The following is a 24,678-nucleotide window of genomic DNA, read 5'->3' as shown; positions in this document are numbered from 1 at the left end:
ATATTGGGGCCCTGACCTACAGTGTGATGATGTTTGGAGATCAGGCCTGTGGATGATAATTATTAGGTTTATAAGGGGTCCTGAGGGTGGCACCTTCATGAAGGGATTAGTGCCCTTATAAGAAGACACCAGAGAGCTTGCTTCCTCTTTTTTTCTCCCCACACAGCAAAGAAAATCCATGTGAGGACAGTAAGAAGGTGCCCATTTGCAATCCAAGGAGAGAGGGATCACCAGACACCAACCCTGTTGACGTCTTGGTCTTGGACTTCCAGGCTACAGAACTGTAAGAGATAAATTCCTATTGTTGAAGTCACCCCATCTATGATATTTTGTTATTGCAGCTCAAGCTGACTAAGACAAATTTGGGTACTGAAAAGAGGAGGGTGATGCTGTGACAAGTACCTAAGCATGTAGGAAGGGCTTTGAAACTGGTTAATGGATGGAGAAGAGAAGAGTTTTGAAGCATATGCTAGGAATATGGCCATTCTGGTGAGGTCTCAGATAAACATGAGGAGCATGTTACTGAAAACTGGAGAAAGGCTATCTTTGTTATAAAGTGGCAAAGAATTTGGCTGGACTGTGTTCTAGTATTTTGTGGAAGGTAGAACTTTTGAGTGATGAAATTAGGTATTTAGCCAAGCAGATTCTTAGTAGTATGGAAAGAACAGCCTGGTTCCTCCTGACTGCTTATAGAAAAATGCTAGAAGAGAGGTGGATTGAAGAAGAAATTGTTAAACAAAAAAGAACCAGAATTTAAAGATAGGGAAAATTCTCAGCCTGTTCAAATTGCAAAAAATGAGAAAGCATGTTCAGAAGAGAACACTGAGAGGGTGGGTACCACACCTTTGATCCAGAGATTAGGGTGGGCATAACCTATGGACCTTATCAGCCATAGCCACAGAAGCCAAGAATAGAGATGGGACTGTACCAGCAGTAACAGTACTAGGCGGGACTAAAGGAAACAGAGAAAACAGAATGAAATGAAGACTGTGAACATGTACTATTCTTCAAGAAAAGGAAAGGAGTATCCTAAACGTGACTCAGAAATTATTAGGGCTGCTACTCCCACCATAGGTCCCAGGCTCATGGGATGTGAGTGTGGGTGACGGGTATGTGTCTTGGGAGGTAAGATGCTACTACTTGGGTTTCAAAGGGCAGGACCTGCACAGACAAGACCCTTGCAGAGAGCAGTGTGGGTATTGCTTCCATAAGCCATACCTGATTTAGGTGATATTTAAATGAGAAATTGGACTTTAAACTTTAGAGTTGATGCTGGAATGAGTTAAGACTTTTAGGTCTGCTGAAATGGAATAATTGAGTGCATTTTGCATGTAAGAAGGACATGAATTTTATGGGCCAGTGCCAGAAAGCCATGGACTAAATTTGTCCCTCCTCCCAAATTCGTAAGTTCCTTAAGTTACTTCAATCCCTCAAGGAATTTAAAGCCTAGTAATTATGATAGCCAACGTTACTGAGTGTTTACAATGAATGAGGCACGATTTTAAGTGCTTTACATGTCTTATATTAAATTCTCACAAAACTTAATTAGTGGGCACTAATTTTATCCTGATTTTAGAAAGGAGGGTGAAAAGGCATAGTATGACAATAGGCATATTATTACAAAAGTAATGGATTTAAATTGAAGTAGATGCTCTGAAGAAGAATTATAATGACATAAGAGAATATAATAGCAGTACTTGGTCAGAGAATGAAAAAGTCTAAAAAGAAAGTGACTTTTAACCTCGGATATGAAGCATCAGTTATTGTTAAGGACACAAAGTGGTATGAGAACAGAAGAGGGAGAACAACTTATGAAAATATCCTGAGATGGGAAGGAGAACACTGTTCTGGGAAGTAAAAAAGGCATGTGTGGGGAGACATTGAAGAGAGGTGACAAGATGCAAAACCACAGTGAAAAATCAACTATCAGATTGGAGGCCAGGATGGAAGCAGAGACCACTAAGGCGTTAGATTACGTCATCCCAGACTAGAGTCAATACTGCAGTAGCAGTGGAGATAAGTTGACTGATTTGATATTTATCTGCAAGCAGAATCTGCAAAATCTGCAAATGGACTGGCTGTGAGATGTGAGGGAAGGTAAAGAATTAAAACTGACTCTCAAGTTTCTGCCTTGAGCAATTACTTACATGGTGGGATCATTTGGTGAGAATAGAAAAGCAAAGAAAATAATATATGAATTTAATAGTTCTATCATTTCTAGAATGCTTGGTATTTGGCTAAGTAAGATACATGGTGTTTAATGCAGATTTCACATCCATTCCTCATTCATTCATTGATTTATTTCATGCTCTGTACCAGGCAGTCTGCTAGGTGTTTAGAATACAAAGGTGGAGGGCTAGACCTCACTAGGCCTGAAGCTTGGACCTGTGGTCCTGGGACTTGAGCCTCTGGCAGGAGGAAGCCACAGCTTTATTTTTGGTGTTTTAACCTCTAAAGAGGTCCAATGAAGATGTTTCTGTGAGTGAAGAAGGAAAGTGGAGTCTGCAGTCTAATTGTTATTGAAATGAACCAATGTTTTGGGGATGGAGGGCAATTGCTGGTTTTGGAGGGAGGGGAGCTGACAGAAACATCAGACAAATGAGAAAAGTGCAAGTCCATTTCCCACCCTCCTACCTTCCAGTGACCCACTAGCACCCTTCCTTCCTTCCTTCCTTCCTTCCTTCCTTCCTTCCTTCCTTCCTTCCTTCCTTCCTTCCTTCCCTTCTTCTTTCTTTTTAAATGGTGGCTTAAACAAAAAGGCCTTTATTATTGCACAAACCAGTACACTGTGAGGCAGGCAATGTTTGTTGAATCGGAGACCATACAAATTCATCAACAGCATCATATGGAACCAACTACATCCCTGAAAAAGCAAGTTCTTCCCTGAAAGCCACCAGCAGAACTCAGATGGAGTCCTCTGGACTAAAACAGAGTCGAGTCCATGTCCTAACTAGTCTCAGGGAGGGAAAAGGACTGCCAAAGGGCTCAGGCTACTCATAATTTCCTTAAGCAAATGGGATAGCACAGAGGTCTGATTCCCTGAGCACACCAGGATTGTGGGTGATGCACACTGAGCACATGCACCAGGTGGTAGAGGTAAAAATATGCTGAACCAGAAACTGGCAGTGACATAAATGTGGAAAGAACACTAGGCAGCATAATTCAGCTCTTTAAAGTTTCCCACACACCTGGAACTTATGGAGAATATCATACTCAGATGTACGAGAATGAACTCAGTTATTTATAGAAATTATCAGAGATTCAGCTGTCAAAGGTGGAATGAAGTTTATGGAGTCCCAGCTACAGAATCACAGAGAGGTTAGAAGCTTGAATTGGAGCTGAGAGATAAGAACTTAACAGCCCTCATACTGTCATGAGGCTCATACATTTATATTTTCAGTACAGAACTCTACCCCTGAACTCCAGACTTGTTTAACTGCCTACTCAGGATTCATGCTTGAATGTCTAATAAAGATCATGCATATAATATGCTCAAAACTGAACTACTTATTTTCCCATACAGCTTGCTTCTCCCACATTCTTCTCCTTCTCAGTGAAAGATCTCTTCATTCTTGTTTCTCAGGATAAAAACTTTGAATCCATTCTTGACTTCTCTTTTACTCCCCATTATAATCCATCAGAAGATCATGTTAGTTTTGTTTAAAAATATATTCAGAATGTAACCCCATCTTACTAACTCCAAGCCATCCTTATATTTTACTTGAAAAACTGAGACAGTCCCTTAATTAATCTCCCCTGCTTCTGACCTCATTCCTATCTTTCCAGAGCCAAGTAATTCTTGGCTTTTAAACATAAGTCAGAAAACTTTAGTTTTCTGCTCAAAATCCTTCAGAGACTTCTCACCTCACCATTAGCAAAAGCTAAAACACTCTTACTGATCTATAAGACCATAAATAAGCTTTCTTGCTCCATCATCCCTTTGATATCATTCCGTACTTTACTCCCTCCTCCTTAGTCCTTGTTATTTCTCCAGCATGCCAAGCACTCTCCTCCATCAAAGCTTTTGCAATTGCTGTTATCTCTGTCTCAAATGCTCTTCTCTAAGTCTTTCTAGAACAGTGTCTGGCATACATGTCACTCAATAAATATTTACTGACTGAATTGAGGAGTCAAAAACGACTTTCTCAAGAAAGTTACATTTTATCCAAGATCATAAAAATAATCAGAGTTGGGGCACTTGGGTGGCTCAGATGGTTAGGTGTCTGCCTTCAGCTCCAGTCATGATCCCAGGGTCCTGGGATTGAGACCCACATCAGGCTCTCTGCTCAACGGGGATCCTGCTTCTCCCTCTCCCTCTGCCTGCCTCTCCCCCTGCCTGTTCTCGCTCTCTCTCTGTCAAATAAATAAATAAAATCTTTTAAGAAAATAATCAGAGTAATATAGATAAAATGGGGCTGTGGGTTGATTAGGAAAAAGAGATCATGGCAGAGGAAATAGCATGTGCAAAGGTCATGAGGCAAAAGTGAACATGTTTTCCATATATTTGGGGCATGCTAGGGAGGAGAGGAGTATAAATACAGCTAGAGAGAAAAACAGAAGCACAATTATATGAAGGGATAAAATCAATATATAGAAATGCATGCTATAGTTTTCTGATTATTATTTTTATTAATTACATTATCATTTCCCAGACAACCAAGTATTAAATATTTGAGGTATCCTGTAGTCCTCCTTTTTCATCATTTAGTCATCTGGTCCTGTAGATCTGAAGATATCTCTTTCCATTTACCCTTTTCTTTTTTATTGCTACCACTGCTTCTTTAATTCAGGTTTGCATTATGTTTTCATAGACTATTTTAATAACACTGATGTTTCACTACATTTGAGTTTCCTTCTTTATCTAAAGCACACACAACAGCCTCTGGTAGATTATTTATTTTTCAAAAAAAAAATATGTTCAATTTTGTCCCCTCTAGTTCACTGAACTTCAGCAACTCTCTGTTCTTTACTATACTAAGACTCCTGATCTTGGCATTCAAATTCTATCAGCAAACATTCTCTACAGAGGCAAAAATAAACTATTGGGCCTACATCAAAATAAAGAGCTTCTGCACAGCAAAGGAAATAATCAACAAAACTAAAATACAACCTACTGAATGGAAGAAGATATTTGCAACCAACATACTTGATAAAGTATTAATATCCAAAATATATAAAGAACTTATACAACTCAACACTAAAAAAAAAATTAAAAATGGGCAATAGATACGAACAGACATTTTTCCAAAGAAAACATACAGATGGTCAACAAATAAATGAAAAGATGCTAAACAGCACTCATCATCATTGAAATGCAAATCAAAACTACATGAGATATCACCTCACACATGTCAAAATGGCTAAAATCAAAAACAGAAGAAACCATAAGTGTTGACAAGGATGTGAAGGAAAAGGAACTTTTGTGCACTGTTGGTAGGACTGCAAACTTGTGCAGCCACTCTGGAAAACAGTATGAGGTTCCTCAAAAGATTAAAAATAGAATTGCCATAGGATCCAGTAATTTCACTACTAGGTATTTACCCAAAGAATATGAAGATATTAATTTGAAAAGATATATGCACCTTGTTGTTTATTGCAACAATGTTTACAATAGCCAAATTATGGAAGCAATCCAAGTGTCCACTGATAGATGAGTGGATAAAGAAGATGTGATATACATGTATACAATGGAATATTACTCATCCCTAAAAAAGAATGAAATCTTTCAATTTGCAATGACATTGATGAATGTAGGGGGTATAATGCTAAGTGAAATAAGTCAGTCAGAGAAACACAAATACCATATGATTCCACTCATGTGTGGAATTTAAGAAAGAAAACAAATGAAAAAGAAAAAAAGAGGCAAACAAAAAGAAAACCAGACTCTTAAATATAGAGAACAAACTGGTGGCTACTAGAGAGGAGGTGGGTACGGGGATGGGTCATATAGGTGAAAGGGATTAAGAGTACATTTATCATGATGTGTATTGAGTAATGTATAGAATTGTTGAATCACTATATCGTACACCTGAAACTAATATAACACTGTATGTTCATTATATTGGAATTAACAATAAAAAACGAAAAAGAAAAAAATGAACAAATAGAACAAGAAAGTCCTATATGATTCGGTCCGTGTCTGCATCTTCAAGCATATCTGCTTTACTTCAGCTACTATGTTCCAGCTGTAGGGTTTTATTTTTCTATTATTTTAATATGGCTAACCTGTTCTACCTTTAGAGCCTTTACTCTAACTATTCCTTTTGCCTGGATGCTAGTCCTCTCATTATTTGAACTTCTGATTCTTTCTTGTCATTTAGATTTAGATTGTCATTTAGATTGAGCTATCACTAAGTCAGAGAGGCCCTATGGACAACTAATGTACAATAGTTGCTTAATGACTCTCTGTAACATAATTTTGTTTTAATCATCTCATGCACTGTTCACTAGCTGATATATTTTTTTATTTGTTCATTTGTGGTCTTTCTCGCATCTCAACCCATCACTAAACTTCATGAGAGTTGACAAATAACATAAATCTTTGTAGTGGGCTGAATAGTGCCCCCACAAAAAGAGGCATTCATGTTCTAACCTTTGGAACCTGTGATTATGAAATTATATAGCAAAATATCTGATCAAGTTAAGGATCTTGAGAGGAAGAACTTATCCTAAATTACCTACATGCAATCAGATATGTCCTCATAAGAGAGAGGCAGAAGGGATATTGAAACACAGAGAAAATAAGGTGGTGTGAAGATAGAGGCAGAGATTGCAGAGATGAAACTGTGAAGAAAGGGAAGCCAAGGCAGGCCAGCAGCCACCAGAGACCAGAAGCAGCAAGGAAGTATTCTTCCCACAAGGCAACAGAGCCAGTATGGTGCCACTGAAATCTTGATTTTAAATTTCTGGCCTCCAGAGTTATGAAGGAATAGATTTCTCTTGTTTTTGTTACAACAGTAATAGAAGAATAATACACCTTTAAAAAAACTCAAAATAAAATAAATCAAGAAATAGATTTGTTAAATGTTAGAAGACAACAAGAAATGAATGGAAATAAAAACAAAACCTATACCCAGAAAGCAATATTAAAGCAATAAAAATTAAATTTAAAAAAAGACTGAAAACAGAGACGTAAGGAACAAAAATAAGCAAATTCCACAAAAAGAAATTCTGAAGTGAGAACACTTAAATTGTGGGGCACCTAGGTGGCTCAGTCAGTTAAGCATCTGCTTTCGGCTCAGGTCATGATCTCAGCGTCCTGGGATTGAGCCCAGCGTCATGGGGGTCCCTGCTCAGCTGAGGATCTACTTCTCCCTCTCCCTCTGCTCCTCCCCCTGCTCATGCTCTCTCTCTTGCTCACTCTCTCGAATAAATAAATAAAATCTTAAAAAAAAAGAAAACAAATTGTTATAGAGACTATGCTGAATATGGAAGATAACAAAGAAGATAAAAAGTGCATGTTTTTGGAATCCTTGAAGAGGAAAGAAAAGTAACATTCAAAGATATACCATACAATGTTTCTCTGAGTAAAAAATATAAATGTATTTATTAAAGGGCACACCAGTTCCTCCAAAATTACCTTTCAATATAAATTTTATAATCAGTTTATTATTATCAACAAAATACTTTACTGGGATTTTGATTGGGATTACATTGAAATCTATACATCAAGTTGGAAAGAACTGTTCAATCTTTGAACATGAAATACCTTTCCATTTATTTATATCTCCTCTATACAGTTTCTTTTATTAGTGTTTTAGCATTGTCTTTATAATATTTTTATTTTGTCTCCCTAAGAATAAGTTTGAGTTTCCTGGAAATAGACTTAAAGACTTACCTACAAAACATTTCTTGGAAAGTGCTCTTGGGAGATAAATGTGTAAGGAAGTAAATAAGGCAGAATTGGAAAGAGATATTGACTCATAACAACAAGTGAGAACTCATCCAATCTTTAAGGTGCCCTGAGCTAAGATGATTCTTCAGAGCAGTCCAAACTTAAAGTGGATGCTCTTGAAGGATGTTAACATGCGCCACAAAACTTCACATTTTGTACCTATTCATATATATATGCATTCATATATATATACACACACATATATATACATATATATACACACACATATATATATACATGTATATATATATGTTCTTATATAGACCACTACATTCTTCTCCCTAAATCTTTAATTCTCCAATTTTTTTCTTTCAGGTTGCAGACCATCCAGCCAGGCTATTCACCCTCCCTATGCACATATATAGATTCTTTGCTCAGGCCATTTTTCTCACCCAAAGTGAATGACCAAATGCATCATCTAGAGCTCTTTCCATTGAAAGATTCCTTCTCACTGGTGTCATTCAGGACCATCCCTGACTGGGGCTATAATGCACTTGCAGTCCATTAATAGCTCACATAGATCTGCTGAACCAATCCATTCCTGGATAAACAAAATCATCCTTTTTCCTCCTCAATTTACTGGCCATAAACAATTTTTCACATGATCATAAGTGTGAGTTAAGCATGAGGAGCTGGTGTAACAATGGAGGATGACATAATGTGCAACCTACTTGTGCACCTTGCATGGTCACTCTGGCCTTATTCTTGCATGATCCTGGATGTGTCACTTCTTATTATGGATTGCTGTTGGACCCACCAAACTTTATGATATGTTGGATCTGACAGAATCTGATGAATGATATGCAGCTTTGGCCAGGTGATCTCAGTGTTTCATATTCTAACTGGGTGGAATAGTATGATAGGAGCTATTTTTGGAATAGTGTATGGTTCTCTGTAGATGTCATGACATTGCTCTAGAACCATAGTGGTTTACATTGTGATTCACTATTATGCTTACTATTAACTCTACCTGATATCTTTCCATCAACAAATACCCCCACTGTACTGCCCAACATAGTAGCCACTAGTCACATGTGATTATTTAAATTTAAATTAAGTTACGTATAACACCCAGTGCTCATCACATCACATGCTCTACTTAATGCCCATCACCCAATTATCCCATTCCCCTCACCTGCCTCCCCTCCAGCAACCCTCAGTTTGTTCCCTATAGTTAGGAGTACTATGCAACTGATAAATTATTGAACACTACATCTGAAACTAATGATGTACTATATGTTGGCTAATTGAATTTATTTATTTATTTATTTATTCTTGTTAATCCCCATACATTACATCATTAGTTTTAGATGAAGTGTTCCATGATTCATTGTTTGTGCATAACACCCAGTGCTCCATGCAGAATGTGCCCTCCTCAATACCCACCATCAGGCTAACCCATCCTCCCACCCCCCTCCCCTCTAGAACCCTCAGTCTGTCGTCTCTCATGGTTCGTCTACCCCTCCGATTTCCCCCACTTCATTCTTCCCCTCCCGCTACCTTCTTCTTCTTCTTCTTTTTTTTTTCTTAACATATATTGCATTATTTGTTTCAGAGGTACAGATCTGTAAATAAAATAAATAAATAAATCTTTAACAAAATAAAAATAAATTATGTAAAATTAAAAATTAAAAACCACATTTTGAGTGTTTAATAGTCACATATGGCCAGTGACTACTCTATTGGATAGTGAAAGCATGAAACAATTTCATTATTGTGAAAGTTTTATTTTAAAAATGATATAGAACCATAGGGTCATCTACATTATAGGATCTAAGTGGCATGTTTTCTTTCACCACTGTTTGGACCCTTTTGAGCCCTTTCCTGCTTTAGGTCCCACTCCAAGCTGACAGTCTTTCATGTCACCGAGGAAATTGATTTAGACAAATTTTCCCAAGTTAAGAATATACTGCTTTCTATGTGAAGAAAAGAAACAGACTGAGAGAAAATATTTGCAAAAGGCATTTCTGATAAAGGATTATTACTCAAAATATACAAAGAGGATATTCACAGGGCAAATAGCCTATGAAAAGATATTTCATATCATAATGTCCTCAGAGAAATGAAAATTAAAACAATAATGAGATGCCACTATATACCTATTAGAATGGCCAAAATCCAGAACACTGACAACATCAAGTACTGGTGAGGGTGTGAAGCAACAGGACTCTGATGCAGTGCTAATGAGAAGGCAAAATGGTACAGCGACTTTGGAAGGCAATTTTGCAGTTTCTTACAAAACTAATTGTACTCTTACCATATGATCCAACAATCATGGTTCTTAGTATTTCCCCAAAGGAGTTGAAAACTTAATGTTCACAAAAATGGTGTTTATAGGTAGCTTTATTCTTAATTGCCAAAACTCGAAAGCAACCAATATGCCCTTTAGTAGGTGAATGGATAAACTGTGGTACATCCAGCCAATGTAATATTATTCAGTGCTAAAAAGAAATGAGCTATCAAAGCATGAAAGACATAGAGGAAACGTAAATATATATTACTAAGTGGAAGAAGCCAATCTGAAAAATCTACATACCGTATGATTCGAACTATATGGATTTCTAGAAAAAGCAAAACTATGGAGACAGTAAAAAGATCAGTGACTGCCCAGGGATTAAGGGGAGGGAGGGATGAATTTGTGGAGCACAAAAGATTTTTAAGCAGTGAACTATTTTGTGTGATACTATAATGGTGGATACATATCATTATACATTTGTCCATACCCATAGAATGTACAACACCGAGAGTGAACCAAAATGTGAACTGTGGACCTGGATGATAATGATGTGTCAGTGTAGGTTCATCAGTTGAACAAACATACCTCTCTGGTGGAGGATGTTGAGAATAGGGGAGGCTACGCATGAGTGGGAACAGGAGGTATATAAGAAATCTCTGTACCTTTTGCTTAATTTTGTTGTGAACCTAAAATGGCTCTAAATAAATTATATTTTTTTAAAAGAATATGCTAAAACCAAAACCCAAGGAGTCCTACCAAGTACTGTGTTTCTTATTTGTGGGATACGCAAGATCTAATTATTTGTTTTATACTTTAGATTGGATGTCACAGTATGACCTGGATTTCTGGATCCATAAAATTTCATTTACATAGCAGATTCATGAATCTTAATTGAATTTATTTCCCACTTCTTGTTCATCTGGCTATCAACAAGATATAAATACTATACCGGATGAAACTGTACAATAGCACCAAAAACCATAAGATACCTCGGAATAAACCTAACCAAAGAGGTAAAGGATCTATACTCTAGGAACTACAGAGCACTCATGAAAGAAATTGAAGAAGACACAAAAAGATGGACACATTCCATGCTCATGGAACAGAAGAATAAACATTGTTAAAATGTCTATGCTACCCAGAGCAATCTATACCTTCAATGCCATCCCGATCAAAATACCAATGACATTTTTCAAAGTGCTGTAACAAACAATCCTAAAATTTGTATGGAATCAGAAAAGACCCCGAATCACCAAGGAAATGTTGAAAAAGAAAAACAAAGCTGGAGGCATCACGTTGCCCAATTTCAAGCTATATTACAAAGCTGTGATCACCAAGACAGCATGATACTGGCACAAAAGCAGACATATAGGCCAATGGAACAGAATAGGGAACCGAGATAGGGACCCTCAACTCTATGGTCAAACAATCTTCGACAAAGCAGGAAAAAATATGCAATGGAAATAAGACAGTCTCTTCAATAAATGGTGCTGGGAAAATTGGACAGCCACATGCAGAAGAATGAAACTTGACCATTCTCTAACACCATACACAAAGATAAACTCAAAATGGATGAAAGACCTCAATGTGAGACAGGAATCCATCAAAATCCTAGAGGAGAACATAGGCAATAACCTCTTTGACATTGCCCACAGCAACTTCTTTCAAGATACATCTCCAAAGGCTAGTGAAACAAAAGCAAATATGAACTTTTGGGACTTCATCAAGATAAAAAGCCTCTGCACAGCAAAGGAAACAAAACAAAGTCAACAAAACAAAGAGGCAACCCATGGAATGGGGGAAGGTATTTGCAAATGACATTACAGATAAAGGGCTGGTATCCAAGATCTATAAAGAACTTCTCAAACTCAACACCCAAAAAACAAATAATCAAGTCAAAAAATGGGCAGAAGACATGAACAGACACTTCTCCAAAGAAGACATACAAATGGTTAACAGACACATGAAAAAGTGTTCATCATCATTAGCCATCAGAGAAATTCAAATCAAAACCACATTGAGATACTACCTTATACCAGTTAGAATGGCAAAAATGGACAGGGCAAGAAACAACAAATGTTGGAGAGGTTGTGGAGAAAGGGGAACCCTCTTACACTGTTGGTGGGAATGCAAGTTGGTACAGCCACTCTGGAAAACAGTGTGGAGGTGCCTCAAAAAATTAAAATTAGAGCTACCCTATGACCCAGCAATTGCACTCCTGGGTATTTACCCCAGACACAGATGTAGTGAAAAGAAGGGCCATAGGCACCCCAATGTTCATAGCAGCAATGTCCGCAATAGCCAAACTGTGGAAAGAGCCAAGATGCCCTTCAACAGACAAATGGATAAAGAAGATGTGGTCCATATATACAATGGAATATTACTCAGCTATCAGAAAGGGTGAATACCCAACTTTTACATCAACATGGATGGGACTGGAGGAGATTATGCTAAGTGAAATAAGTCAAGCAGAGAAAGTCAATTACCATATGGTTTCACTTATTTGTGGAATATATGGAGGACGTTAGGAGAAGGAAGGGGAAAATGAAGAGGGGGAAATCAGAGGGAAAGAAAAACCATGAGAGACTATGGACTCTGAGAAACAACCTGAGGGTTTAGAGGGGAGGGGGTTAGCCCGGTGATGGGTATTCAGGAGGGCATGTACTGCATGGAACACTGGGTGCTATACGAAAACAATGCATCATGGATCACTACATCAAAAACTAATGATGTATTGTATGGTGACTAACATAACAAAATAAAATTTTTTAAAAAACAGTAAAAATAAAAAATAAAAAGAAACTGATGGTCTGGGGAATGTCCAAATGGTCAAGTTGCCTTGGAAAGTTAACATAGCTCATAACAAAAACATAAATGTATACTGTTGTGATGTTAACTATTTCTCATGATCCTTCTGAATAGGTGTCAAAAATAATCTGTTAGGGAAATCAGTGCCTGCATGTACCAGGCTCAGTTAATCTTCTCTATCAAAGAAACCACATTGACACATGTATAATTGGAGCTACTACCTAGCTATTTGTATTAAGCTACTGTCATCCATAATAACCTATTCAAATTTTTTAGGGACTAAGACTGCTGAATTATATGGGGATCTGGTGAGGACTACCACATCTGTCACCTTTTTGCGGGGGGGAGCCTGTTTTTGTTTTTACTGGAGGCTCAGGTGGCACATGACAATTCATAAAATGGCTTCAGAGGTAGGGGCTAGAGGAGAGGCCAAAAATAAGCTGGGGTGGGAAAGAAAAACAACCAGGAGGAGGTGAGAGCAGGCTGGTTCCTTCTCAGCCTGATTCAGGGGAGGGAGGTGGTGCCTCTGAACAACAGGATGGATCCCTTCCTTCAATCCTTGGTAGGGGACAGAGAAAAAGCAAACAGCTGTTGCTTAGGCCCTCCTGAGCCTCAAGGAAAAGGGGAAAGACGGTGTTTTGATGTCATGAGTCATGGGAAGGGGGGAGGGGGTGCTGGGTGGGGTACAGGGAAGCTGGAAAAACTGGCAGACAACCAGATGGTAGCTCTGGGGGTCCTTCGTGTTGGAGTCACTCCAGTATGTGGTGGGGGTCCCCACTGTTGATGGGGGCCGAGGTCTCCGGGGCTGTGGGCTGCCTGGGTCCGGGGGGCTGCTGCCGCCGCCGCTGGAAAGAGGGGCGGTTTCGTGGGCGCTGAGGCTCAGGCCGGGACCCATCAGTGAGGCCTTGGCTGGGCTTGGTCTCGCCCTCCGCACCTTCTGTGGTAGGCGGCGGGGGTGGCCTGGGGCGGAAAGGCCTTCGGTACCGAGGCCGGAATCTGGGAGGGGGGACACGCTCATCTCCCTGTTGGTCCCCCTCCAATGGGGCGGCCTCTCGGGGGTCTCTATAGGCCGATGCGGGTTGGGGAGCCGAGGGCCTCGCACAAAGCGCCGTGGGTAGCAGAAGGGAGGTGGGCGCCGCCGCCTGGGCCTCTGCCCAGGGTCCTCGGCCCGCTCCCCTTCGCTGCCCGGTTCAGTCCCGCCTGATGGAGCCTCTGCCACCATGGGCGGCGGGGCGGCTGGACGAGGCCGCGGGACGAACCTGCGGAACCTGCGTGGGTTGGGGGCATAGCGGCTGCCCTTCACCCGCACGCCCCCCGGCCCAGTTACGTGAGCGGCTCCTGCACCCTTCTTTGCCTCCACGACATCGACCTCCGCTGTCTCCCCGACTCCGACGCTGCGCACGAACTTCCTGGGCTTGTTTCTTTTAATGGCCGCCTGGTAAACAAAGACATCCTCCTTGGCGTCATTCCTGTTGATGCATCCGAACCGTTCCGGCCGTTGAACCATTTGACGGTGCCCAGGACTCGGACTGCCAGCACCGGCTGGTCCACCTGATTCCGGGCCGGGGGCGCGGGGGTCCCTGACGCTGCCGGGGGTGCGGCGACCCGGCGCCTAGGGGGTCCCGGCAGCGGGGCCCCAGGCGGCTCCGACCCCGCCGCCTGCTTTCTGTGGCTCGCCCGCGGACACCGGTACCACCACCGCTACCATCCCTGCCGCTGCCGCCTCCGCCTCGCTCATCCCGCCGGGTCCGCTACCGGCCCCCGCCGCCGCCACCTCCTCGGCCGCCGCCGCCGCCCCGGCCCCTCCCCCCGGCTCGCGAACCCGCCGCCCCGCTCGGTCCTCGCGCCCTGCGCCTCGCCCCCATCTGTCACCTTCAAATATTTGAGGATGATACTAAGTAATCCCTTCCTTAAAAATGTGTTACTGTTTTTTTATCTACTCTTATTTTCTGGGGAAGTAGATAGTTTGAGAGGCTCTTGCCATCACCTTACCTGGTCCCTCCAGGTGACTAGACTCCCATTCAATCAATGGATTCTGGATCTGACACCTGACTCAGATCTGGAAACTGGGAAAGGGATGGCAACATTTTACTGGTGTGGTCTCATTCTGTCTCCTGATCATTCATCCTTGATTTCTTTTGATTGTAGAAATTAAGCAATACCCTCGTTAGCTTCTCATGTAAGTTATCTCTGGAAATCCTGTGTTATATTCACTATCTCCCTAGATCTCTACAGGTCAGGCCTTTCTCTGCATGCCACTTTCACCTTGCCATTCACTGTGTTAAACGTGCCCATCTTGCTTTGACAGTAAAGTGCCACTACCAGGCCCCTTTTATCTTCAGATATGCTCATGCTTATCACTGCCAGAGAGACCAGTCCTGTCACAGCAACTACAGTCAGCCCTGACCCACAAAGGAGAAGTACACCAAGCTTCTCAATGATGCTAGTGCATTTCTCACTAGTATAATCCTTACTGTTCTAGTGAATAAACTGGGCTTCTGGCTCTCTCTTAGTACATAGCTTTCTGGTAGTTTTTCTGATCTTTAAATATATCACTGTAGCGTGCCCATTTCTTGAAGTCATTTCATACCTTCCTCCTCTGTCACACAATTCTGGCATTTCCACTTTACTTGTGTGGGCCATCACCTTTTCAAACTTTCCAACTGTCATCCTAGCAGTGTATTAGCACTCTCTCCTTGGGTCCTTGACGGTGTGCTAAATCATTTCTTATGGGAAAATGCTCCATATTGAGAAAGGCTGTCATCCAGCTTTATGTTCTGCACCCCTGTTCCATCACCTTCAAGATCCGGTCTCATTCATACTCTCTTGCCTCCTGTGGTATCCACTAAAGAGCTCCTGCAACTCCTTTGGCATATAGTCTCTATCGTCCCTTAGCTACCTTAGCACTTCCCCATTGGGCTGTGCTGGTATTAGGCCCTTAGTATTGGTCTATTTCCCTCAAAGGAGATGAGGGTAGGTCCTTGGAGTGTGGGGGGCGTAGGTGGGAATAATGATTTTGAAAGCATCTAACTTGTTGGAATCTTCTGCATGATCTTCAAGCAAAGCCTCCTTTAAAACAGAACCGTATCTTCTAACAAAGAGGTATGAGTTACTTCCATTAACTAAGAAGGTTGAAAGGGAAAGTAGAACTTCAAGGTTCCCAACTATATCTAGTCAATTATTTTTATTCCAAATCTAAGGGGAATACGCCTTCATCATTAAAACCCTGACCTTGGCTTAGGAGGCCTGCTGGGACTGAAAAGTCAACCTTCTCTGAAGCTCCACTAGTCTAAATGAGTAAGATTTGAACCTAGTGCTCTATCTGCCTTGCAGTGGCAGGAATTAAAGTCTCTTTAAATGTTCCCAAGCATTGTTCTGATATTCAGATTTTGCCTTGGGTTGATAAATAATCGCTTAAACGAATTCTCTCTCTTCAATTAAAAAAAAAAAAATGTCTCCAGGTAAAGCCCACCCAATTTATAATTCTTATGCTTACTATTTCCCTTATGTTATTAAGCTCCAGAAATAACTACATAGCTGATGTGTCCCCTTCTACCAGTACTGCATCCTAGTTCACTACTGATGATAATTTAAACAGTTGTCAAATGGCAAAGTCTATTTGTTTTCCGCTTACCACCAGCAATGGACTCATTGCAAGATAGCCTAGCAGAAGTCAACCCATAACACAGTTAAAATGAAAAGCTGTAGACCCAGGATAGCCCTTCAGAGTCGTCCTAACTTGAGATAAGGGGACTGGGCCTTTGTAACTTTGCATCATCTTGTCTTTGGATGTGGTCTTTCCCCTGGGAAGGGGTGTAATTTTTAAAAAGGGAGTTATCTGTGGCTAAGGACAATGTCAAGGAAAGGACTCACTGTGAGCCGTCAGCAGCAGACTTTCCCAATAGCTGGATGATGTGTGGTTTACCAGAACATTAATTATCTATTATAGTACACACAGAAAAACTTACAAATATATGTGTACACCAATAATTGGTAAATTATCATATATAAAATATGCCCATATAATGCCACCAAACCTTTCAAGACATATAACACTTTAAACTAGGGTAACCTCCACAAGTCCCACTCAGTTATGACCCCCAATTCCACAATACCAATCATTATGCAATTTCCAACATCGTACTTTAGTTTTGCTTGCTTTTAAACTTTATACAAATCAAATAAAAATAGTATTTTTTATATGTCTAACTTCTTTCACTCAATGGTAGTTTGTGGAATCCATCCATGTAATTGCATAATCAATAGCTTATTACATGAATATACATTGTGTGATATTCCTTTGTATGAATACATCACAATTTATGATTATACTGTTGATTGATATTGCAATTGTTTCCAGTTTTTTACTATTATCAAGAATGCCACTATGGGGGCGCCTGGGTGGCTCAGTTGTTGGCATCTATCTGCCTTAGGCTCGGGTCATGGTCCTGGGGTCCTGGGGTTGAGCCCTACATCAGGCTCCCTGCTCCGTGGGGGGGCCTGCTTCTCCCTCTCCCACTCCCCCTGCTTGTGTTCCCTCTCTCGCTGTATCTCTCTCTCTGTCAAATGGATGGACAGAATCTTAAAAAAATATAAGAATGCTACCATGAGCACATCCACACATATATTTGGCGAAAATATGTATGTACGCAATTCTGTTGTGGTTACATTGAAGAGTAACACTGATGGGCTATCACAGCTTCCATAGATCCTACCACACAGGTTTTTTCCCAAAGAAATTGTATCAGCGTACACCTACCACTGGGAGAGTACTAGTGCTCCAGCTGGCTCACCTCTCTCCCACATTTACATTTAGTATAGGCAGAGTTGTTTTGTTAAAGATTTTATTTATTATTTTTATTTATTCATTTGTTTGTTTGTTTGAGAGATAGAGGGAGATCAGGGGGAGGTGGCAGAGGGAGAGGGAGAGATAGGATCTCAAGCAGACCCTGCGCTGAACTCAGAGCCTGACCCATCACTCCATCTCACCACTGAGATCATGACCTGGGTCAAAACTGAGAGTCCAGACTCAACTGACTGAGCCACCCAGGGCCTCTAGGCAGGGTTATTTTTAATTTGGAATTTTATTATAACAATTTTTAGTGGGTATAAAATAGTATTGATTATAGTTTAATTCACCCAAGATAAAATACCTTAGAAATTTATATTGATCTTCTCACTTGAAGTTCAAGGTGACAGAATTTTTTTTTTAAGATATTATTTATTTATTTGACAGAGAGAGACACAGCGAGAGAGAGGGAGCACAAGCAGGGTGAGAGGGAGAAGGAGAAGCAGGCCTCCTGTGGAGCAGGGAGCCCTACACGGGGCTTGATCCCAAGACACTGGGATCATGACCCGAGCAAAGGCAGACGCCCAACGACTGAGCCACCCAGGCGCCCCAAGATGACAGAATTTTTATTTGATGTCTTCTCTGTTACATCATTAACCCTTGCTTCTAAAAGACGCAAGAATGATAGAATCTGAATATACCATTGCTAATTTGTTGTATCCCATATTACATGCAAAATAGTCTCAGAATAACAGTACTAATTTACCATTTATATGGCTACTCAAGCACATTAATTTTTTCTCTCTTCTCATTGTAACCCCTCCATGAACAAATTGTCAGAGGAAATAGCCATTGCATATCATACTTTCTTCCTCTTAACCTTCATTTCATCTTAATTCTATGGGCACCTAATAATATGCTCAGTGCTCACCACCAGTCCTGATGTCCATATCCCTTTAGTCATTTTGCTTATCGGTAGTTATATCCTCATAGATTTCTCAGGTAATCCTCATGAGAACAATATTCTTTGAGTTTTTACATATTGATAATAGCTTGTCTGTGCCCTTTGTAGTTGAAAGTCAGTTTTGTTGGATATAAAGTGATTAGCTTATGAATTCTTTCCTTGACTATATTGTTTTCTCCATTTTCTTCTTGCTTAAATACATACCTTAAAATTCTTGTGATAATATAATATGCTTTCTCTAATAAGACATATGCCGATTTTTCCAGATACAAGAGGGTTTTTCTTTCTTTTTCAAATTCAGTAATTTCATTTGAATGTGCAGTGTGGTTCTGGGATAGCATTCTTAGTTTCAGGATATGTTATCTCAAGATATAGTTTCATATTGAATTCTGTTGTAAGAGAGTAGTTTTATTTCATGCATTTTTTTAAAGATTTTATTTATTTATTTATTTATTTATTTATTTATTTATTTATTTATTTGAGAGAGCAAGAGAGAGAAAGCACGAGCAGGAGGGAGAGGCAAAGGGAGAGGGAGAAGCAGACTCTCCACTGAGCAGGGAGCCTGATGAGGTACTCAATCCCAGAAACCTGTGATCATGACCTGAGCCAAAGGCAGACGCTTAACCGAATGAGCTAGCCAGTTTTTTTTTTTTAATTTTTATTCTTATGTTAATCCCCATACATTACATCATTAGTTTTAGATGAAGTGTTCCATGATTCATTGTTTGTGCACAACACCCAGTGCTCCATGCAGAATGTGCCCTCCTCAATACCCACCACCAGGCTAACCCATCCTCCCACCCCCCTGAGCCAGCCAGTTTTACAGAAAACTCTTATAACTTCACGTGACCCCCCCTTCTGTTGTTTTTCTCTAATACTCAAATATATGGCAGCTTATTTTCTGAGATATTCTGGCTCTTCTCTTCTCTTTCACCTCAGTTTTCATCTTTTTTCCCTTTGTCTCTATTTTGATCTACTCCCAGAAGTTTTTCTTCCCTCCAAGGCCCTGCCCCAAATGGAGGTTTGATGGGTCATTTTTCAAGTTCATAGGGGTTAGACTGCTCCAGCAGTTAAATATCCCTTTTTCAGAAATTTTAATGCATCTGACTATTCCCGTAGAAGACATTGGTAAAGTGAAGTTAATGGATTGAATTGTAGAAATATTAACATTTTAAAATGTATTGATATATAATGCCAAATTTATTTCTGGATATTTTGTGCCAATCTATACCTCTATCACCATGGAATGGCAAGTTCCATCTCACCAAACCCATGCAGGGACTGAATGTTCTTTTTTCTGTGTTTGCCAATTTAATGAAAGATGGTTTCTCATTGTTGTTTTAATTTGCATCTCAACCTCAATCTCTACAAAACACAAAACACAAAAACTTTATGTGTCTAAGTAGTATGATGTGCATGAGTTGTTTATTTTTAATATTTTGAAAAAAGTATATTTTTTAAAACTCTATATTTGGTTTAAAACTCTAAAGTAATTGTAGGAGCTCTCAGATATTACATGAGGCATCAAAACCCAGATTGACTGTGACTGGTTTTTCATCATTATTCATATCAGTATTAAGGGATTCCTCCAGACTCTTGTCATTGGGCTGTTCTTGCTGCTCTCCTCCTTGTCCTTTTTCTTCCTGATGATGCTCCTTAATTCTTCTGTGTAGTTTCAGTAGAAACTTCCTCTTTTATGCAACATAATACTTTTTTACACTAACTTCTGTTCCTCCCCCACCTCACTTAAACCCCAACACACACACACACACACACACACACTCACACACACTCTTACAGATATCTTACTTTCTCATAGGAAGTGTTTTTTGCATTCAACTTTAGACACTCCACAATCCTCAGATGAAAGCTGAAGTTTCATTTTGCAGGCTGGCAGAAGTAAGAAAATGCAATGATTTATCTGAAGTATTAGAGTATGAGTTTTGAGTGTAATACCTGTGCTAACAGGAAACCAGCAGGAAGGAAACTAGAATTTACTCAGAAAATAATTTTTCAGAAACTGTGCTTAGTACTTTTCATGCTATGCTGTTATCAGTTTTTAACATCCAGTGAAGTAGAAATCATTACCCCATTTTACATAACAGGAAACTGAAGTCTTAGAAACATTAGAGAACTGCCCAAGAACACAGAGGTATTAGATCATTCTTACACATTAAATGTGTGAGAGCTGGTATATAAGCTTAGACCTACCTGTTGGATCCCACAGTCTCTTTTTTTCTCATACTATCAAACCACAGAGAATATTTTTCTTTGAGGTCTTTATGAACGATGCTGTTTAGGCTGTGATAAAATAGTGTCTCTGTTTTAGCTTACTGTGCTTTGTAGAAGTAAACACTCTTTTTAAATGTCTATTTTTGCCTATAGGCATACATCTCTAACCAGCTCACATGAACTGAGACAGGAGTGAGCAGATTTAGAAACCTAAGTCGTGCATGTGTGTGTGTGTGTGTGTGTGTGTTTTAAACACATAAAAATATACAAGTATTTAAGGTCTGTGGACTTCACATATGATTAAAATTATTTATCTTATTAGTATGCATTTTTAAACTGTACAATAAAATTAGAGTGATTCATAAGTATAATAATAACTTGATATTTCCAAAATCTGATTAAAACAGGTCATATTATGTTTTAATTTAAATCTGTTCTGTTCTCAATTCTATGAGTGTTGCCTGTGAGGGGCAAAGAAGAGGAAATAAGTAGGTGTGTGTTGGGGTACATGATTTTTCTGCAAACTTTGTCTCTTTTCTAGAAGTTTGCTTAACTTTTATGCCCTGTGTGCTTCTAAACTAGGTCTAGACAGATTAACATGACATTTTGATGAGAAATTGCATAAAATTTGCTGAAATTACTATTAGTCTTTCTCCGTTCTTAACACACTCCTCCATTCTGCAACACAAAAGTCTTAATAATTTAATTAATTTCAGTATACTGTATTTGGAGAAAGGAGGAAGATATTTACATGAAAGGTTTTTCTGTATTACCAAGATGAATACTTCCAGATGTATGTTTTTTTAATTTTTAAAGTTTATTGTAAGTTCAGCTAAGTTTATTGATTCCGCTCAATAAAGAGCACTTTAATAATAATAAAAGAAATCACCCATGTCCAGACTACCATTTTTAAAACCATGACAGTAAGAAAAATCAAAAAGCCTCCTAGTTTTAATTTTATTCTTTCTCTACATTTTCCTTGCATGGATTAGATTACAGAATTCTTGTTTCTTTCTGAAACTAATTGTAAAAGAATCTAAAATGATCACTTTCATGAATATTATTATATTTAATAATGAGTTAACACTTTTTCTCCAGCATTGTGACTAGTATGTCATAACCTTGTTCATTTGGTATTGTGATAAAAAAAGCGATAAGCCAACCCTACGAGGCATTAGTCATTTAACCATAAAATAATATAAAACAAAATAAACTCTCAATTAGGTATGTTTGCATAATCTGGCTTTGCCCCTTCCAAGTAATTTCATTGATCTTCTTAAATCTATATGCGTGGGGAAACCAGATGGCTTAGAAATTATACTTCTTTTTAATCTCTAAATGTCATCTGAAATCAGCCAAGCATTCCTGACTTGGATCTTGAGAATTTTAATACCCAGCCAAAGTTATTTGAATCTGTAAAAACTTTCAGTTATTTGAAACTGAAAATTTTGATTTGACTTCCTCAAACCCATGCCTTATAGAACAACTCTTTCTGGCTTGACCTTCATTATAAGACATGTGTTTGTTTCCAATAGAAATTTTAATTGTTAAATTATACATACATATATATTAAATATGTGATATAATATTAATAACATTATTATTATAGTATTATGGAGTTTGAATCACTTGGTTCAAATTTAGGTATCACCATTATATAGTTATGTGGTTTTGGGCAAATAAGTTAATTTCCCTAAACTTTAATTTCTTCACTTGTAAACAGTAATAATACCTACTTTATAGGATTTAAAGAGTTGTAGTTAGGACTTAATGTAATGTGCATATTACTTATCTAATGGGAAACAGTTACTGTTAAAAACTCCATAGTATTGTTCCTAATGTTAAAAAAATATGTTGACATTGACCATTGACCAAACAAAAGCTCTACTTCAGACCAGATTTCTAGTCAAATGGGTAAAACATTTTAATATTATACTATTATTAGCATTACATATATAATTTGAGCAAATATATATTTTAATGGAATAATTACATAATGACTAAGTTTTATATATATACATATGTGTAAATGTAATATAGTAATTGTATATACATGTGTGTTTATATATTCTTCAAATGAAAGAGGAAGGTTAATATTTATTGGTCATTACATATGAAGGCACTTAATAAATATTTTTAAATAAATGAATGAAAGACTTTGAAGACATATTTTACAATCTCTGTATTTCAGATAAAGAAACTAAAGCTCAGAGAGACTAGAAAACATGCACAGGGTCATCTAGCCAGTTGGAATAAGAGCCTAAATTTTAGACATAAATGCGTTTGATTTCAAAACCTATGTCTTACCAAACCAAGATGTATAACAATATAATAGGCTGGATTATATGCATTTAAACACCTGAACAGAAGGAATGCATTTACAAAAACAAAAATCTATAGGAAAATTTTGCTATGTATGGTACATAGCTAGCTCATTCTGCATTAGAACTTTATTTAGAATAATGCAATCATTAATCCTATTTTCATCTAATCACAAAATCTTTTATGATCAGAAGATTTGGGGGGTTGAATTAGATAGCACTAACCAAAGAATAAAAAGTAAATGCATTTGAATTTTTTACTTTTTGAAAATTTTTGATAAGTCTGGAAAAATTAATATTGCCAGTTATTTAAATTCATCACTGTTAATATACAACTCATGTGAGAGGAAGATAATACTGACTGATATAAGAGCTACTAAAATGAAAAGCATGAAATGGTCTTAAAATTATTTTTATTACCTATATGGAGAAACTATACTATATAATATATATTCATATGTATTTTAATTCTGAAAAAAATATATCACTCTGTGAGGAATATAAGCACAATATTAATGACCAACGTTCTAAGGCAGAAAACAAAATGCATAGATACTTTCATGTAAGATGAGGTTACCAGACTTATACAAGCATCGCTGTGTCTGTTCCAGTTTTATTCCAAGACAGGATATCTTGATTATCTTATCCACCCTGACTGTACCTCAAGATGCTGAAAGGATATTAGTAAGGCCTTGCTTAGATACCATTCTTTAATATCTGAAGGAGATTTTTTAAAAATTCAGTACTAGGCTGCCTAATTCTACTCACATTATGAAATAATAATGTACAGTTTCCTAACATGCATTCACTAATTTAAAAAATATTTATTGAGTATCTGCTACAAGTCAGGTAATATGCTAGACTTCACTGATATGACACTGAGCCAAACCATTCATGTTCTTTGCATCTTGTTAGACATTGAATAATCTCATCCAAACTGTCTAATAAAAAAAACATTGCTAAATAAACTTCTTAAAATCCATGCATACTATTCTCCAAAGTTGAATCTCTTAGTAAATCCTATTGGCTCTACCTCCAGAATATATCCAGGTCCCAACTGCTTATCATCTCCATTCCTACTTGGTCTTTGGTCTTATTTTCTAGCTGCGGAATTATTATAATGGCTTCCTCACTTGCCTCCCTCTTTCTGCCCTCTCCTCCACCTCCTCTCTCATATTTATTTTCAACACAGTAGCTACAGTAAAACTTTAAAAATATGTTAGATGTTGTTACTTTTCCATTAAATCTTCCAGTGGCATAGCATCTCACTCATAATTCAAATTCTAAGTTCTTGCCATTGCCTTCAATCTGGAATATTCTTGCCTCTGTATCCTTTCTGACCTCTTCCCCTACCGATCCTCTCCTCCTCCTACCAATACTCCCACACTTGGAAGTCACCTTGATTTCTTTGCTGTCTCTCAAACATGCCAAATG

At 38.5% G+C, this 24,678-nt stretch overlaps 1 long non-coding RNA gene and 1 pseudogene across 1 annotated transcript in view; one reads left to right on the top strand and one right to left on the bottom strand.

Moving 5' to 3' along the window:
- LOC123837870 (uncharacterized) overlaps positions 1–24,678 on the top strand; it is a 253,775-nt gene that overhangs the window by 80,446 nt on the left and 148,651 nt on the right. The window contains exon 3 of the long non-coding RNA XR_008505336.2: positions 167–283. This is a non-coding gene — a long non-coding RNA (uncharacterized LOC123837870). The remainder of the gene's footprint in view (positions 1–166; positions 284–24,678) is intronic.
- Positions 13,039–24,678, bottom strand: part of LOC123836450 (Y-box-binding protein 2-like) — a 115,801-nt pseudogene continuing 104,161 nt past the window's right edge.

Source organism: Mirounga angustirostris, unplaced genomic scaffold (genome assembly GCF_029215605.1).
Source record: "Mirounga angustirostris isolate CCGP_5_RB_7025 unplaced genomic scaffold, mMirAng1.0.hap1 SCAF_8, whole genome shotgun sequence".
NCBI classification, from domain to species: domain Eukaryota; kingdom Metazoa; phylum Chordata; class Mammalia; order Carnivora; family Phocidae; genus Mirounga; species Mirounga angustirostris.
This window is presented reverse-complemented; position numbering and strand designations above follow the sequence as displayed.